This window comes from Ceratina calcarata, unplaced genomic scaffold (assembly GCF_001652005.2).
Source record: "Ceratina calcarata isolate Rehan_Ccalc_2016 unplaced genomic scaffold, ASM165200v1 scaffold162, whole genome shotgun sequence".
Classification (NCBI taxonomy): Eukaryota; Metazoa; Arthropoda; class Insecta; order Hymenoptera; family Apidae; genus Ceratina; species Ceratina calcarata.
The window spans coordinates 857,056-862,491 of record NW_017137498.1 but is presented as its reverse complement, the minus strand read 5'-3'; the positions used below and the strand labels follow the sequence as shown (position 1 = coordinate 862,491).

The window sequence follows — 5,436 nt, the reverse complement described above, 5'->3', positions numbered from 1 at the left end:
ATTATTATTATTATTATTATGTATATGTGAATAATGAATTACAAGTAAAGGGTACATAAAGGGATTTATGAAAGGATTGTACTGTGTACACTGTACATTAAGCGCCAATTACATAGAATAGATAACGCACAGGGATACTAATAAGAGCAAACCCTCTTCCATATTTAATTGCCATACTATCAATTCTTGAAGTTCCTTGGATGTATGATTAAACGATAATAAATGAAATACATGTTTTGCTTATCAATTTATGCATAACTACTCGAGGACATTTAAAGACTGTACTTTTTGTGATCATTCTGATAATTTTCAATGACGTAAACTTGAGACTTTATAAAAGAGAGAATCACGAGGGAGATCATGTATAAATTGTCATGTCTCCTAGTAGACATCGTTAATAGAATAGAGTATAAGAGTAGTTAGAATACTGTAAGATACGGTTTATATTGAATTGAAGGTAGAGAGAAAAATTATAGCCAAGGCCCGTTCAACGAAGCATTGCTATCGAGGCTCCGTTTCCACCTCTAGCTGCAGCTAGAATTGAGCAAGCAGCCGGCCGAGCCTTGTATCAATGACGTCATCCACGCCGGATCCAAGATGGCGATCGCGTGTGGTTCGCGAGGCAAAATCGGCTAGTGGCCGCGAGCAGGACCGGTTTTCGACGGGGGGCGGTACCCGGACTCGGTCGGCTCGTTTATCCGTGGTGGTTTCGTCGTTTTGCGGCCGAAATGTAGAAGCTGGCGAAACGCGGACCTCCCCGGCATCTCGCGTTCCATACAACAGCGAGACACCGCACGCAAATTATTATACCAGTATAATAGTATATCAAGCCGTGNATTCTTGTTATACTACACTGGTTGAAATCGCAAAGGAAATGAAAATGCATGGGCGTAGAATCTTAAGCAACACTCCATTGTTCGATCGCAATCAATGATATATCATCAATATCATCATCCACGTAGTGGCGTAAATTAATTCAGTGTATACGCAATAAGTAGACAATCGTTCAATAATAATATATCTTGAATAAATTTTCGTAAGGGTCACGGCGCAATTTGTAATACTAATCAAGCAAAAATATTTCACATTCATATGAAGCAAGAGCACAACAGCCAGATGTACAAATAGTATTTTCTAATGAATATTTTTATCACATTCCATATTGCTGGGCCCATAATCATTGAAAAGGGTTACATTAATTCATAAGTGTTCCATTAACATCTATTTATTAATATATGTATATTATTATTATTATTATGTATATGTGAATAATGAATTACAGGTAAAGGGTACATAAAGGGATTTATGAAAGGATTGTACTGTGTACACTGTACATTAAGCGCCAATTACATAGAATAGATAACGCACAGGGATACTAATAAGAGCAAACCCTCTTCCATATTTAATTGCCATACTATCAATTCTTGAAGTTCCTTGGATGTATGATTAAACGATAATAAATGAAATACATGTTTTGCTTATCAATTTATGCATAACTACTCGAGGACATTTAAAGACTGTACTTTTTGTGATCATTCTGATAATTTTCAATGACGTAAACTTGAGACTTTATAAAAGAGAGAATCACGAGGGAGATCATGTATAAATTGTCATGTCTCCTAGTAGACATCGTTAATAGAATAGAGTATAAGAGTAGTTAGAATACTGTAAGATACGGTTTATATTGAATTGAAGGTAGAGAGAAAAATTATAGCCAAGGCCCGTTCAACGAAGCATTGCTATCGAGGCTCCGTTTCCACCTCTAGCTGCAGCTAGAATTGAGCAAGCAGCCGGCCGAGCCTTGTATCAATGACGTCATCCACGCCGGATCCAAGATGGCGATCGCGTGTGGTTCGCGAGGCAAAATCGGCTAGTGGCCGCGAGCAGGACCGGTTTTCGACGGGGGGCGGTACCCGGACTCGGTCGGCTCGTTTATCCGTGGTGGTTTCGTCGTTTTGCGGCCGAAATGTAGAAGCTGGCGAAACGCGGACCTCCCCGGCATCTCGCGTTCCATACAACAGCGAGACACCGCACGCAAATTATTATACCAGTATAATAGTATATCAAGCCGTGATTGCTTTTTTCAAATATGGTTTATCAGTTCGTACAAAACATCACAAAATGTATTTAATCCAAACACTTTCTACATTCCGAGATAAGTAAAGGATTTCATTGTATTGATATTGATCGGACTAGTTTTTATAGCTAGATATAGATCGGACTAAATGGGACATTAACTGGTAAATCATACAGTTAATATTTTTTCCCATTGTTAAGGAAAGACTTTCACGAACTATTAAAAGACGTATCGCATGATGTCATCAACCACATGCTAGTCGACTAGCGACATAGTTTTTAAATTACAAATCCCTCAATAAATCGATTGGTCGTAAAGATTTGTTTTTGTCCTTGGATTTTATTTGTGGGGCCATCTATATAAAGTCTTTGGTTTACGACGCATCAGTAAACGATGTTGAAGAACTGGGATATCGTATTCAAGAGTGTGGTCAATGATCTCAAACAACACCTGGTACTTTTGAAGGAATTAGAAGATCTATGAAAATTATTAAATAACATGTTTGACACATTTGAAAACGACTATAATTTGGAAACGTAATCATATTGGGCATATGTTCATAGGAGCCTTGTGTCTTATTTTAGTGTACTGAATGTATCCTCAAAGTTAAACCCATACTTTTGAAAATACCCTGGATATATAAATCCACGACCCCTGCCATTCCCGATTAGCAAGGAAATGCTTTCTTGGAATCGCATGTAGCTAAAAAACAAGTTTCGTCGTTTTACGATTGAAACGTAGAAGCCGGTCCTCCCTGACGCATCTTGCTTCACATAATAGTGAAATCTGCATACAAAACATAAATTCCACTGACATTTACGTATAATCCGCGAATCGCAGAATTACTTTTTTGAATGTGTGATGTGAATGTGTTCAACATTTTTAGAGCTTACTCATAAATCATCACATTACCGGCAATACTTATTAGTAGACTGCGTATTTTATGCACTTTCAAGGAAACTTGCAGATTTCGAAAATATATTCAATATCTAATATTGTACAAAAGTATACATACATTATCACTTTTTAAAGGATAAGTTATCTAAATTGCATTCTGAATTCAAATTATACATATTTTGTTTTTCATATGAATGCGCAGTCTGTTTATTATTATGCCTGTTTCCGTCTTCTCAAAGCAATTCCAATTGCTTCTTAAAAACTCCAACTCTTTCTCTCGACGGTCTTTTATAATTTCATTACCTTCATGCAGATTGGGCTCTTCGTCCGTGCATGCGAGTCAGTGAAAGTAATTATCTCTTACAACCGGTTATTACGAATGTTACCAATCACCAATAACTTGTTCAGATAAAGATGCCATATGCACATATCAAAACTTTCTAATTTTTAATTTCCTTATTACTGACGTAAGTATAGCACTTAGAAGTATAGAACGATTCTATAAATAGCGAAAATAAATCGAAGAGATCTGATTACATGTCATAATGATTAACATCTGGACTTTTAATAGTTGACGTAGACATATCCATAAACGTTTGTTTTATACTGTACTTTACCGTATACATTTTTATATGCAACTTCAAATGCAAATAGTAGACTTTTATCTATACAAATGACTCCATGATAAAAAAGTCTATCGTGTACTTATTACCTTTACAAAAATTGTAAATTCGTATCGGCTAGTCGTCATGTTTAGAAGTATATTTAAAAATACATGTATAGGTATTGATATTTATGGTGCAAGGGCTAATAAATTGCTCATGAAGGGGGCAATGTTTTTTCGAGAAAGTGAAAACTGCGCGCGAGCAGCGTGGAAATTGTACGAATCATTCGAGGAATTATGGAAAGAGAAGGGAACGAAGTAAAAAGGAGTAGGAGGGGAATGACGTTCAACGATCACGCGGAGGCGTGTTTGAGTGTCACGGGGAATTCAATGGCAAAACTTTCGACGAGGTATGCGGCTTCTCTTATTCTCGTCTAGTTTTCGATCTACGTGGGTGTCACGATGCCGTCATCCGCGAGGACGGATCTACTCTTTTCCTATGGCGACAAATCGAATCAGCGTGTGCACGCAGCCGTGTCGAGGTCGGATCGCCGTACTTACGCAATTGGCGAGCATATAAATGGGAAAATATTTGCTTAACAATTTTACATGATATATATATATATATCTATGTATTTCTTTTGTGTTCGATAAACTTGTTAGTAAAAGGTCGAGGTGTTAAGATGTGAAGAGAGACTACGATCCAGGTATCTACGTAGCACGACGCATGCAGTAAAGTCATAAACCTCAGGAAGCAGTGATAGGAAAATGCTACGTAACACTGTGTCGAATAATATACAATTTCACGACTTACAACAAGTTCTGTTTAATAAAACATCGTTACACAATCTTTAAGTGCTTGAAACCATTATAACGCAGTTGCAAAACAGATCTCAAAGATTGCTACAACATTTGTCATGATCTGCACTATGCTTTCCAGCATCCCCGTGTAATAATTCTTGCATAAGACGGGCGTTTAACAGAGGAAGTTCGAATCATCCTGTATTATCGTCGCATGAGATCAAACAGAAGTCAATAAAAGCCGATATACCTGTAGTACATACCAATAATGATACTATCGGTGTTTGAAAACGACCAGCGTAACACGGGGAATCGTGGAATTTAGGAAGCGTAACAGGTAGTTTCTCGTACCTTGTCTGGCTGGTCGCTCTGGCAACGTGTTGAGTATCTGCGACGGATGGTTTTTCGGAGCGGCGCACTGCACACTCGCGAGGCTCCTGGAGCGGACGGCTACGCTCCTGAATGCCGAGCAGGATTTTGCACGCGCAGGTAAATATCGTTCGACGCGATCGCGCGGCCGCGACTGAACTCACTTTCCAGCGGCGGCGTTTTACCTGCGACAGGGGAGACCTCTTAACACAGCCAGTTTCGAGCGGTTCTTCTCTCCGGTACGGTGCCGTGTTCTGTTTTGTGTTGTGCCTGTGTACCGTATGCTATGTACCCCTCTCTCCTTTTCTTTACTCCATACTTGTGCGTGTGCACGTAGATACGGGAGACTCGAGCGCTGGTTACAGCAGTTACAGTTGATGGAAGAAATATAGCAAGGCCGTAAGTAAACTAACGCTGCGAGGCCGCGTTTCTGATCTGTGGACTGGATCGACGCCGATAGGGTAGATGTTTCAACCCCTACCCAATACTCACCCTCTCTGAATTGGAAATCAATGGCTTAGAAGTGACAATAAATCTTATGCAGTTGAACAAGCCTAATGATCAACCAATACTTAGTTTTGTACAAACAATTAATATAAAGTTTTGAACAAGCAATTAACAACATCTGAATCAATTGTTTTTAATATTAAAATTGCATCCAGATCGTTAATATGCACATGTTTTAAAC

The 5,436-nt window shown here is 38.7% G+C and overlaps 1 protein-coding gene across 1 annotated transcript in view; it reads right to left on the bottom strand.

Annotated features, from left to right (window-relative positions):
- Window positions 1–5,411, bottom strand: part of pot (zona pellucida domain protein papillote) — a 20,702-nt gene extending 15,291 nt beyond the window's left edge. The window contains exon 1 of the mRNA XM_018037274.2: window positions 4,731–5,411. The gene's annotated coding sequence lies outside the window, so the exon portion shown is untranslated. The remainder of the gene's footprint in view (window positions 1–4,730) is intronic.
- Between the last annotated feature and the right edge of the window lie 25 nt (window positions 5,412–5,436).